The following is an 11,708-nucleotide window of genomic DNA, read 5'->3' as shown; positions in this document are numbered from 1 at the left end:
CCTCCTCTGATTTGCACTCGTTCCTGTGTTTCTCCATAAGGAATGCCATCAGACGGAATTTCTCAAGACACCAGCCTTCTGTGGTCGGGAATCCAGATGTGGGTAAGTTCAGCGTTCCAGCTCAGCCTCTCTCGTCACGGCCACAAGGCATTCCCGGTTCTATTGGAATCTCCTTGTAACTCTTTATGATCTCAGGACAACGTGCATCGCTCAGGGAGAGGAGGTGATCACAGCGCACGATCCCAAGGCGGAAAGCACTACTCTGGAGTTGAGAGTCTGTAGGACACAAGAAGCCTGCACCTTCTTTGTATTCTTTAGTCATTGGCCTGACATCCTTGGCCAGGAGCACAACAATAATGGAAAGAGGAAGAGAATACTGAAAATCCCTCAGTCACAGGGACAGAAAGTGAGCATTGGCAAGCGTGCTTGGCAATAACAGGGTCTGGGCTCCTCTGTAAACCTGTTATGGGACTTGAGGTCATGACCTGTGCCTTGATAAGTTTTCTTATATGCTAAAAACAAAGAAAGAAAAGAAACCTTTTTATCATATATATGTCAGCCACTCATCTTCAGTCAGGCAATCAAGAACCAAATCAATAGTGAGAGGCAGAAAAAGGAGATTTATTCAGAGAGATCCAGGAACTCCCCCAAATCCATCTTCAGGTTCCTGAAGTAAGATGAAGTTTACCTAAAAGAAAGAGTAAGGCCGTGCATATCTAAGCAGTCCTGGTCAAGGTCTGATCCCGCCCACCGCTGACTCAGCCTCTCCTGGGCGTCATCTCACCCTGTAAGTGGTCTGATGCGCTGTTAAAACTGTGTGAGGTCTCTTAAGGGAGTTGAGTTGGCCTTCTGGCTTGGGCTTTTCTTTCTCTGAGCATGAGAAATAGGAAAGACACCAACTTGGATCATCACTGCATTGAGGCTCCTCTCTAATCCTCTCGTCAGAACTGCACCAGTGTTGTGATAGACAATGAAAAAGACATCCTAAAAGCCGTGACAGATCTTCCAAATGACTGCATGATAACCCTCAGGGATTTCACTGGGATGGACAATTGCCTAGGCATTGTTCGTTACAAGATGGCAATACAATCAACAAACAGCTTGCAGGAAGAATGAAAAGTCTGCTGGAGACTTAGACCCACAACGGGCAGCCATGACATTGCGGACACACATTTATTTTGTAACTGACTTTGCTTTGGGGGTGCCTTAAACTGGAAGAAGAAATTACCTTGTCTTTACAAGGGCAGTTGAAAATATATAGATCGTGGCCAGGTGGTGATACACACCTTTAATCCTAGCAGTCGGGAGGCAAAGGCAGATGGATCTCCCTGAATTCGAGGCCAGCCTGGTCAACAGAGCAAGTTCCAGGACAGCCAGAGCTGTACAGAGAAACCCTGTTTCAAACAAACAAACAAGACAGAAAGAAAGAAAGAAAGAAAGAAAGAGAGAGAGAGAGAGAGAGAGAGAGAGAGAGAGAGAGAGAGAAAATATACACATTGTGATGGGCGGCCTCAACTGAAGAGCTGTCTGGATTGCCGTAACTGACGAGGGAAGACCCCTACGTGTAGACCCCGCCTTCTGGTAACTGTGTGCCTTGTGATGCTTTTGGTGCTGAGTTGGTCTGCCCTGTTACCGGCCCCTGATTGTTTTGCTAATGTCAGAACTAATGTTCCCGGGTATCAATCCCTCACTAAGGACAGCAGCTCTTCAGGGACCTTCCAGGTGTCCAGTGCCAGCCTGGGACCTCTGAGAAACCCAGCTTCCTGGGCTGAGACATTGTGGGGTCTCTGCCTCTCCCGGTTCAGACAGCCACTGTGGGACTTCTCTGACTATTGAGACCCCCACCTCAAAGACCAAGCAACTATGCGCTCACCATTGCTTAGGTATTTAGGTGTGAGATAACGGTTGTATATATATATATATTGTGTATATATATATATATATATATATATATATATATATACTGTTGTATATATATATATATTCTCTTCTAGAGAACCTTGACTATTCATGAATTAATGAATAGGACAAAAAGACAAGCATGTTACAACCAAAGAGAGGTTTTCAAGACCTGTAACTGCCCTTTATCAACACAGTTACTCCTGCGTGCTACTCCTGCAGGCTGAGAGCTATTCGTGTTTCTTCAGAAGCGAAGCGACTTGAGACACACAACCCTGTGTTCTGTCTCAGCAGACAGCTATGCCTCTGTCTGTTCTGGAGTTTTTAACTGTGAAACTGGCACTTGGTTAATCATCTAAAAGAAGAGCTTGCATGGAGCAGGTCTTACCAATGATGATGGGGAAGAAACAGCCCAGATATACCGTTTGCAAGGTTCTGGAGATGACTTTTAAAGTTTTAAAAAAGTGTATTTCTAGGCTGGGGATTTAGCTCAGTGGTAGAGCGCTTACCTAGGAAGCGCAAGGCCCTGGGTTCGGTCCCCAGCTCCGAAAAAAAGAACCAAAAAAAAAAGTGTATTTCATGTGTTTGGGTGTTTTGCCTTGTATATATGCTTGTGTGCCATGTGTGGGCCTGGATCAAGAGTTGGCCAGAAGAAGGCATTGGATTCCCTGGAACCGAAGTTACTGATAGTTGCGAGCCACAGACAGGTGCTGGGAATTGAACCAGGAGTTTCTGGAAGGGTCACCAATGCTCTCAACCTCTGAGCCTGGACATGTCTAAGTGCTAAAAGCCCACATAGATTTGTTTTTTCAGTTACAACCTGCAACCTGTAGTTACTCTGTTCTCTGCAACTAGATTTCTGCCTGGATATTGGGGATTACTTAGGAGTCCGTCTTAGACAAAGACTGAGTATCATCTGCCGCTATGTGGAGCTGGAAGCCATGGGGGAGCATTCCCGGGACCTGCACATCAGCTCAGTAGCTGCTGATTAGACAGGAGTATGAACATTAGTGCCTCCTGACACAGACCCCGTGACCTTCGTTGCACTAGGAAATTGGACAGGGTTGGCTGGCTCTATCCATGCAGTAGCCAGTGCTGAACTGGAGTGTGATGGAGCGGTACAACAGACTCTCACCGGAGGAAGCTAAGGAGGATGTTTGGCTCCCTAGTGAATCTGGCCCTTTTCCTTGACCTCTCTAGAGAGTATAAATCATGTATGCAAAATGTATTGTGACATGTTTATAGTCTGCAACTACTACAGAGCTATAAAAGATGCTGAAAGAAGGAAGGACCCTGGGTTTTTTGTTTGTTTGTTTTTTTTTCCCATTTCCACCATGGGAAAGAGTAAACTTAAACGTGGACATTGAAAACTTGCATTATACAACAAGGCAAGGAGTCAGGAAATGTTACAATATAACCACGGCTATCTCTCTAAAGAACCGTTTATTTAAAACTAGGCACTCCGGGGCTGGGGATTTAGCTCAGTGGTAGAGCGCTTACCTAGGAAGCGCAAGGCCCTGGGTTCGGTCCCCAGCTCCAAAAAAAAAAAAAAAAAAAAAAAAAAAAAAAAAAAAACAAAACTAGGCACTCCATGTTCATTCTTGTGAAATAGAAATTAAAAAAAAAGAGTTTTATGTCGTTATGTATTGGGTTTGTTATTTTGTAAGACTCTCAGAGAGAATCTTCCCTCAGGAGGGAGATCCTCAAGCCCCAACGACCAGTCCGAGTCCACCGGCTGTAATCTGTAAGAGGATTTTTATTGATCAGGATACACAGGTATCTGTGGGCGTCCCAGTCAATTTGGAAGACTGGCGCGCCTAGCAGAACCAGGGACGGGTTTTTATAGTGTATTGGGAGCAGAAGCAGGCTTACAGAAGCAGATGCATGGTTACAGGGATGTGATTGGTGGAGTAAATGAGGCATACGTGTATGTTACCTATTTTGGCTATAATCATAACAGTGAGTTAGCAAAAAGTACATGGTGGTCAGGGCTTCCGGGGGGTCAGGGACTTTTTCTTTTTCCTGTCAGGTGGCCCATGGAGTAGTGCCCATAATTTAGTCTGGTTTCTGCATTTTGTTTTCTTTTCTGGTCTGTTTTGTCTAAATGATGGGTCAGCTTGTCCCACATATCTAAAAACTTACTTTTTATTTCTATAGTTGAGGGCCTTGGGCTTGTATAATTCCCTTTCTGGGAGGGGGTCTTTCAATTTAAAACATGTGACAGCATCTCTCTTATTAGGCTGAATTTAGCTGGCATTCCTAAGGTGGACATTACGGGTTTGGGGTTTTATTTGTTTGGTTGGTTTTTGTTTGGTTGGTTTGGGTTTTTTGTTGTTTTATTTTGTTTTGGGTTTTTTTTAGGGGGTGGGGTGGGGGTGGGGCGGTTGGTGACCTGTAGCCTTGGCTATTCTGGAACTCACTCTATAGCCCAGGCTGGCCTTGAACTCATATATCCATCCAGCTGCCTCTGCCTCTTGAGTGCTAGGATCAAAGGCATCCGCCCTCACCACCCAGCTGAACACTGTGCTTTTCAACTAAAATGTATAAAATGGTGTGTGACTTTCCCTTGTCTGGCTGTTTTGGTTTTGTTTTGTCTAGTTTTTGTTTGTTTACTTGGTGTTGTTTTGTTTAATAGTAAGAAGAACAATTGGCTACAGTTAAAGAGGGAGTCATCCTCTGGCTTCATTTTGATGAGGGCTCTCAGAGCCACAAAGAAAGAAGCCAAAGCTTAAGTCTCGGAAACTGTGAACCAGACTCTACATTTTACAGTGAGTCTTGTCAGTGGACAGTTGGCTCAGCAGCTCTTCCTGCTGCTGCTGCAGAGGACCCAGGTTCAGTTCTCAGTTCCCATGTTGTGCAGCTCACAGTCACCTGTGACCCCAGCTCCTGAGAACCCAAAGTCATCCTCTGACCTCTAAGAGCATCCGTCCACACAGGAAGATCAGTAAGTAGTTCAAGGCCAGAAAGGCTGCACAGCGAGGCTTGCCAAAAACAAGCACATGACTGCCCCTTAAATACTTACAAACAGGGGTTGGGGATTTAGCTCAGTGGTAGAGCGCTTGCCTAGGAAGCGCAAGGCCCCGGGTTCGGTCCCCAGCTCCGAAAAAAAGAACCAAAAAAAAAAAAAAAAAAAAAACTTACAAACAAGAGTATATCGTTTCTGGGCTGGAGAGATGGCTCAGTGGTTAGAGCACCGACCGCTCTTCCTGAGGTCCTGAGTTCAAATCCCAGCAACCACATGGTGGCTCACAACCATCTGTAATGGAATCTGATGCCCTCTTCTGGTGTGTCTGAAGACAGCTACAGTGTACTTAGATATAATAAATAAAAAAATTTAAAAAAAAAGAGTATATCGTTAGACAGCAACTCTATCATACATCTTTACTACACTATCCACACCTCTCTGGCCTTTAAGATCCTCCCTGACTGAACTGGTCCCCAACCATCCCTCTTCTTATTAACGCTGCTTTGATCACAAGCTGTTCCTCAAGTGTCTTTTTTTTTTTTTTAAGATTTATTTTTATTATATATAAGTACACTGTAGCTGTCTTCAGATACACCAGAAGAGGGCATCGGATCTCTTTACAGATGGTTGTGAGCCACCATGTGGTTGCTGGGATTTGAACTCATGACCTCTGGAAGAACAGTCGGGTATTCTTAACCACTGAGCCATCTCTCCAGCCCCTCAAGTGTCTTTTTAAGTTTTCCTTTATACTTACCATGTCATATGGCTGTATTTCCCTAATGCCAAGATGGCGTGCCTGACCCAAAGCACACTTGCTAAAGAATACTTGGTTGCCACTAACCAAGTCACATCTCACTAGCTGCACATCAGCCATGTGTCTATATGTGACGGGCAGTTTTCATAATGCCTCAGGAATCTGCCCCTTACCATGTTCCTGGAAGACCAGGCTGAAGAACAGGATGCAAACCAACCAAGTCCTAAAGTACCCAAGTGATTAGAGGCTCGATTCAGCAAGCTTCCGGGAGAGTGGGTGAAGGACAGCCTGGATTCCTTCCTGCACACCAGCAGCCATAGTTCAAGAGGTTTGGATCTTATCAGGAAGGGCAGGAAGGATAGCTGGGGGGACCTTCGGGAGTCTGGTGGGATCTCCTCAGTCCCTGAATGTCTGTCACACTGAGTTTAATTGTAGGGACTGTTCCAGATCTTCCTGCTGGGATAGTGCAGTAATGTTTTTCTGGAAAATTCTAAATTCTGGGATACATCAAGCCTCGAGAATCTGAGATAACAGATTGTGTTTTTCTTTGTTCCATCTAACAGCTCAGGGTGCCGAGGCCTGTGGGAGTTGAGCATTAAGTGAGCAGCCATCCAGCCTGTTCTCTGAAAGTCACTCTCAGATGCTAGAGCAGCTGGGTCACAAGGACTAGGGCCTGTCAGTCAGGAGCCAAGCCCAGCACTACTCTGCCTCTGGACAAGGATGATGTGGCCTGCATGGCCTCCCTCCACCCGGAGGCTGAGAACTGAAGGACAACAGAACTAGCAGGCAGACAGGCCTCCTTCCCCTGACACATACTTTACTGACACATACTTCGTCTCACCTAGAGTTGATGAGGAAGACGGTGGCCTTCACTTCTTCTGTTTCCTTCCTTATTTGGCCATCATCATTTTTTTCTCTCCCCCAAGAATCATATAGAAATTAAAAAAAAAAAAAAAAGCCTGATGACTCATTGGAAATGAAAGGTAACGTGCTTGCAGCCTGGTCTTCTAGTTCTTGGGGAGGCTGGGGCAATGGTCCCCATGGCTCCCCTTGCTGAGTGTCTACGTGGGGTGAACTTCACACTGACCTTCAACAAGACTCCTCAAGACATGTGCACTCGCGAGCGCACACACACACACACACACACACACACACACACACGTACACAGGCACACACACACACACACACAATAAGACAGAGAAACAGAGACAAATACACACAGAGAGACAGAGGGAGACAGAGAGACAGACAGAGCAACAGCAAAACACATGGCAAACAGGCCCCCTGAGAAAACTGTAAATGCAAAAGAAAAATCACCTTTGCCACGATCCTTGTTTCACCGTCACCTCTTCACAGCACCTAGTTCTATCTTACAAACACCCCCGAGCTCTGTGTTTCTTCACACATACACCGAAGCCACTCTACGCTCTGCTTACTACGTGGGGTGTACTAAACCCTCTTCACCTTGTGGCTCAGACTCCCACAGTGCCTGTGGGTGATTGAGGAAGTTCATCGGGAGGCAGAGGGATGTTCAGGAGGAGACTCACAGGCTGAGTGGTTTCAGCCTCAGCTGCCCATGGTGAAGCTATAATAATGGAATAGCAAGCTCCTCGGGGCTTGGAGGTCTCATCTCAATGCTGCCCGGGTTGAGTCTCAGCTAGTAAGGGGCAGACATTTCTCACACCAGCACACACACACACACACACACACACACACACACACACACTTCCTAGCAAAAGCACCAGTTTCAGCTTAGTATGACCAGGTTCCCTTTTTGTTTTTAAATTTAAAAAAAGAGAACTCACACGCTGGGCTTGAAACTCAATGCTTCCTTCCTTCACATAACGCTGACGGTTCCTTAGCAAGCTGCTCCTCACAACTGTCATCTGCGGGGCTCCTACTTGCTTGGCACTTGATGGTCCTTTCACTACAATGAGCACACCAAACGCTTTGTTGCCATTCTGGGCCAGAAACACAGCTTACCCAAAGTTCCACAGGCTTTTGTCCAATATTTAGGGTGTAGTCACACTGCGCCCAACCACAGCAGCTCACTTGAAATTGAATATTCGGATCCCTGGTCTAGAAGGTTTCTCAGACCGATTAAAGAATGAAATTCTTTTCACTTTGGTAAGGATGGTAACTTAGTTCTATGTCCTTTATTATCCTGGCCACTCAGGCCCTTGGGCTATTATATATATAACAGTCTTTATAGATAATGGACTTTGGGCATACTTTGACGAGGGGTCAGAGGAGGCTTACAGGGAGGAGTCAAGCTAGGGATTCTCTGTGTAACACTCTGACTGTCCTGGAACTCACTTTGGAGACTGGCTTGGCCTCAAACTTCCAAAGATCAGCCTGCCTCTGCCTCCTGAGTGCTGGGATTAAAGGCATGAGCCACCATGCCTGGCTTTCTGGGCATACTTTTAAAAGTCCTTCATTCAGACTTATAAAACTGCAAAAAGGACACTATCAGTAGCATTAGATACCAATCAACATACACTCAGTCCATGATAATAGAAGTAATTCCCTGCACAGTGGTTGGCGATGTCTTATCATTTCATGCATACAAAGGAGCAGAAGACATTGCAGGTCTCTAGCTTGTAAGCTATATGTGGGAATAATGTGAATTCCTTTCACCCAGCTGGTGCAGGGCTATCCGGGGCAAAGGTTGTGAATGCTCCCTGCGGTGGCATTATGCTGCCCACCCTCTGGCTGGCTCTATTTTGGGACCTAAGGAAGGACAGCAATTCCTGCCTTGTCATTAGTAGAGCCACGTGACTACCTCTAGCCAATGAGCTACAAGTGGAGATACTGTGAGTTCCTTCCACCCAGCTGGCGCCAGGCTCCCAGAGGCTTCTCTCCCTTCACCTGGCAGCTGGTAAAGTTCCAGGCTTCTCTGCCCATGCATTTGGAGTATGTAGAGGAGAGCCACTCATCCTCTGGGACTGGCTTCCTGCTTGCTCTCATTCTCAGTAACAAGAGGCCACTCCTTCACTGGCATTAGAACTGACTCCTTAAGGATTCTGCTGTATACTGCAGACCAGCTGAGATACCAGGCTCATGGACCATGGACATATATATTTATATTATTATATAAATTCTGTTCCTCTGGAGAACCCTAATACAGTTACCATTACACAACCCACCCCACCTTCAATTTATTGATTGAATTAATAGACATAAATTTATGCAATTTATTGATTGAATCAATAATCAATCAAAGTATTGGTTACAATCCTTGTAAGCCCCCTTGAGGTAGATCTTATTGTTACCAGTGAGCTGCCTAGGATCCTATTAACCCTGGATAGAAATCATAAGTGGGCAAGAAGAGGGTCTTCAAGAGCTAGCCTTGGGCAGATTTTGTTTCCATTGGCATTTGGCAGACAGGATGTGCAGCCAAGTGTCCCCTCTGGTGTTAAAGTCTTGTGAAGCCTAGAGCACCCTAAGGAGGTACCTGTCTTTAGCATTGAGGTATGTTTCTTCGGTACAGGCATCCTGGTTTTGATTTTGATTTTGTTTTGACCCAATAGTGACTCTCTGTCTTTTGCTATGAGAGTTGAGTTTACTGATATCTACGGTTTCTGGAAGGTGTTTATTAATCCCTGTCCTTTGCTGAATTTGTGTGTTTAATGGTGAGCTGGTTAGTTTTTGGTCAACTTGATACAAACTAGAGACGTTTGGGAAGAGAGGAAGTCAAGTGAGGAATTGCCTCCATTAGAATGAAGTGTAGGCATAGCTCTAAGGGAGTTTTCTTGATTGCTAATTGATGGCGAAGGGCTGGCCCACTCTGGGAGATGCTGCTCTTGGGTAGGTGGCCCTGGGCTACATAAGAAAGGTAGTTGCCCTGGAGCCTAGGAGAAAACCACAAAGCATCATTCCTCAGTGGTTTCTGGGTCAAGCTCTTGCCTTGAGTTCCTACCATGGTTTCTCTTAATGGGCTGTAACCTACAAGTCAAATAAAAAATAACCTTTTTCTTTCACAGTTACTTTTGTTCACAGTGTTTTAGCACACACCAGGAAGATCAAGATCTCTAGGAGATCAAGTCATAAATTCTCTGGAACGCTTCATGGAACAGATTAGCAAGGGGACACTCTTGGCCATAGCAAGGGGACACTCTTGGCCATAGCAAGGGGACACTCTTGGCCATAGCAAGGGGACACTCTTGGCCATAGCAAGGGGACACTCTTGGCCATAGCAAGGGGACACTCTTGGCCATAGCAAGGGGACACTCTTGGCCGTAGCAAGGGGACACTCTTGGCCATAGCAAGAGGACACTCTTGGTCAAAGCCACTTGTTCCCCCTTTGCAACTGAGCCTGCTGTAGGTGTGTAATTGTCCCAGTAGGCCTGGGAGTTATCTGTTTACACAAAATCCCTGATGGTGTGCGGTTGCTTCATCCTTAATGAGCCTGGGTTTCAACAATCCTTAGCTAAAGCACATGAATTTCTAATCCACACTCCATGGCTCATCAATTTAACATCCTTTGAGGAAATTTGTCTGCGCCAGGGTTTAGTCTCTCTTCTTCAGCCTTTGATCCTTTGACCAGGAAAGTTTACAGATCAAAGTTGTGCCCACTGAACATTAGTTCTTAGTCACTTGAGATGGTTTTGTTGTTGTTGTTTTGTTTCACCTTAAAGTTCAGAGTGAGGCTACTGTGGAAAGACACCAAGCCCGTACCATGAATTACACAAATAAAGGAAGGGGTTTTGTGCCCAGTAGGAGGGAAAGATGACAGTCTGACTAGACTAAATGTCAATATTGTATTCTGCGTCGTTGCGAGAATGCTAAGTGGGCTTGGCCATTGAGGAAAATGATTCGCAATTATCTTCTATACTCAGACCTAGTTGTGCTCATAATTCAAATAGCATCCTAGAGAGGGCTTTGCTCAGCCTTTATAATAGAAAAAGCAGATTAACGCAGTAGAATCTGCTCAAATTTCCTCAGCAGGAGAGTTACATGGAAACTGTTCACCGAGAGGAACATTATACAACAACGAAAATCACCTCCTGCTACGGGCACCGATATGGAAGCACCGTGGAAATAGAAAGTTCCATGGGAGGACTTCAGAGACGCCTCCGTGGTTAAGAGCACTTGTTGCTCTTGCAGAGGACCTGAGTTCAGTTCCCAGCATCTGCATGGTAACCACACCAATGGTGACTCCAGTTCTAGCGGCTCTGAAGCTCTCTTCTGGACTTGGGGCACTGGGTTTGCATGGAGTATGTATGTAGTTGCACATACATAATCCTGTGAAGCACTCACACATGTACAGTAAAAACAGATGTTGCATAAATGAAGACCAACTAACTCCTGGTGTCATTCTCCAAGAGTGGGTCTGTTTTACTCAAAAGAGTTTTGACCTCTCCTGTCCAATCTGAAACAAGCCTGATCTACAAGAGAATGGTCTAATCACAGAGAGTCTAGTCTTAAGAAGCAGTGACCCAAACAAAGGCTTCTCTCATTGTGATTGATCAGTACAGCACATAAGATAACGAAAAAGGAACGAGGAACCTTTGTCTCAGGCAATCGGTGCTGTCCGAACCACACAAGGCCACATAAACTCCTAACTGAATGAGCGGCTTCAACTTGCTCTAAAATCACATCAGTTCTTACAAACAATAGGTTAAAAAAAAGACTTGAAGTAGGGAGGGGGACTGCTGGGGTGTTTGATGCCTACAGGGAGTGAAGGGGAAGGACTGAGAATGTATACAATCAAGATACGTTGTTTACATGGATGATATTGTCAAAGGATAAATAAAAGACAGTCTATTTTTAAAACGAAGGAAAACACAGCTTACAATAAACATAAATCAAGGCTTTCTGCTGAGAGATGTTTGTCCTTGTGAGCAATGACATCTGCTCCCACTTCTCTTCCCAGCTCGAAGCATCACAGTCTTGCTGTGGCAACATCCCCTTTCCAAATTGTCCCTTTGGCCGTTATTGAAAATTCAGCTTCGTTCTGGAGCGGGCAGATTCCTCAGGCCCAGTCTAAAGTAATAGGGCCAGATGTTTGGGTGAGACTTCTTTAACAAAGGCTCTCCCAGCACACTACCGTTTTAGAATCCTTTTCATGTCTCCCTTTCTTTCATGAG

At 45.4% G+C, this 11,708-nt stretch overlaps 1 long non-coding RNA gene across 1 annotated transcript; it reads right to left on the bottom strand.

Moving 5' to 3' along the window:
• Nucleotides 1–557: 557 nt before the first annotated feature.
• On the bottom strand, nucleotides 558–7,316 carry LOC120096305 (uncharacterized). Its single transcript, XR_005492611.2, has 3 exons — nucleotides 6,460–7,316; nucleotides 785–870; nucleotides 558–688 (listed from the first exon to the last, which is right to left on the bottom strand). It is a non-coding gene; the product is annotated as an uncharacterized LOC120096305 (long non-coding RNA).
• Between the last annotated feature and the right edge of the window lie 4,392 nt (nucleotides 7,317–11,708).

The sequence above is a fragment of the Rattus norvegicus genome, chromosome 13, assembly GCF_036323735.1.
Source record: "Rattus norvegicus strain BN/NHsdMcwi chromosome 13, GRCr8, whole genome shotgun sequence".
Lineage (NCBI taxonomy): Eukaryota > Metazoa > Chordata > Mammalia > Rodentia > Muridae > Rattus > Rattus norvegicus.
The sequence above is the reverse complement of the archived record's forward strand: the minus strand, read 5'-3'. Positions and strand labels throughout refer to the sequence as shown.